The sequence below is a fragment of the Penaeus monodon genome, chromosome 30 (assembly GCF_015228065.2).
Source record: "Penaeus monodon isolate SGIC_2016 chromosome 30, NSTDA_Pmon_1, whole genome shotgun sequence".
NCBI lineage: Eukaryota > Metazoa > Arthropoda > Malacostraca > Decapoda > Penaeidae > Penaeus > Penaeus monodon.
This window is the reverse complement of record NC_051415.1, coordinates 38,364,291-38,365,698: the sequence shown is the minus strand read 5'-3', so window position 1 is coordinate 38,365,698 and position 1,408 is coordinate 38,364,291.

Sequence of the window (1,408 nt, the reverse complement as noted above, 5' to 3'; positions counted from 1 at the left end):
CCCCCCTGTCCCCCACAAAGAGCAGAACGGTTTTTTTTTTCCCTTAGCCCCCCTACTCTGACAACCCACCTGAGGTTTTTAACCTAAAAACCTTCTGCCTTAGCCCCACTGATGTTTTTGCCCCATAATAGCGAGGGGTTTTTTGCTGGCTTGCAGGTTCCCCATAAATCCAAGCTGGTTGGACCGCTGGGGAATTGCAGGAACCCCCCCCCCCCTGGTAACCCCCCCCGTTCCCAGACCCAAAGTCCCCCCTTTTAAATGGTCCCCCAAAACCCCCAAAGGGGATCCGCAAAAACCCCCCGCCTTAACTTTTTTGCTGGGTTGGGAGGGAAAGTTTTTTTGGGGCCCCCCCCTCCCCGGCATCAAGCTCCTTTTTGGGGAGTTTTCGGCTACCAGTAGAAAATTTTCTAATTAATAAAAATAAAAGCTTAATACTAACCTCTTTTTTTACTTCCCCGTTTTTTCGCCCTCCATTACTTTTTCATCCACCCTTTTTTGAATTAAGAAACTTTCTTTCGGGGTTTTCCTCCCCTCAGGGGGTTTCCCGCCCACAGCGGAATTTTTCCAATCCACCCAAACCAACATCTGTATATTTTAACTTTTTTGACTGCCACTCAAAAAACCTTTCCACTTTGGTCACTTTCCTTTTGGTCCCCCCCCTCCTAAACGAAAAAACGAAAATTTTTTTTTCCCATTTTCATGGACCTTTCATTTTCCATCTTGTCTTTTTTTTTGGTCAGTGGGGGAAGCTTCTCCCATGCCATTTCAAAAAAAGAAAGGACCCTTTTTTCCCCAAGGTTTCCTTTTCAAAAGGGGCACCCCCCCCCTTCATATCCCTCCCTGTGGACCTTTTTTTTTCCAAATTCCATTTCCCATCTGGGTTTAAAATAGAACCAAAAAAAAGCGAAAAATTTTTTTTTTTAATTTTTTTAAATTTAAAAAGGGAAAATTAATCAAAAAAAACGCCCCTACAAAAAAAGAACATGTTTTTTAATTTTGTTGTTTTACAAAAAGGTTTTTTTTTAGTTTAAAGTTTTTTTTTAAAATTTTTTTTTAATTGGGTTTGTGGGTGTGGTGGTCCCCCCCGGAGGGGTTGGGGGGGAAGGAGGAGGGGGAAAAAGGGGGAAAAGGGGGGGGGGGGGGGAAAGGAGGAGAGAGAGGGAAAAAAACGGAGGGAGGAATTGGGGGGAAGGGAAAAAAGAAGTAGGGGGAAGTTTTTGAGGAGGGAAGGGAAAAGGAAGTTGGAAAAGTTTGGAGGGGGAAAGGAGAAAAACAAGGGGGAATCGGGGATCAAAAGTGAAAAAAGGAAAATACAAAAATAAATTTGCCTAAAAAAAAAAAAATTTCGTTTTTTTAACACAGGGCCCCCAAAAAAAAAGGGTGTCCCCAAAAAAAAATTGGGGCGCCA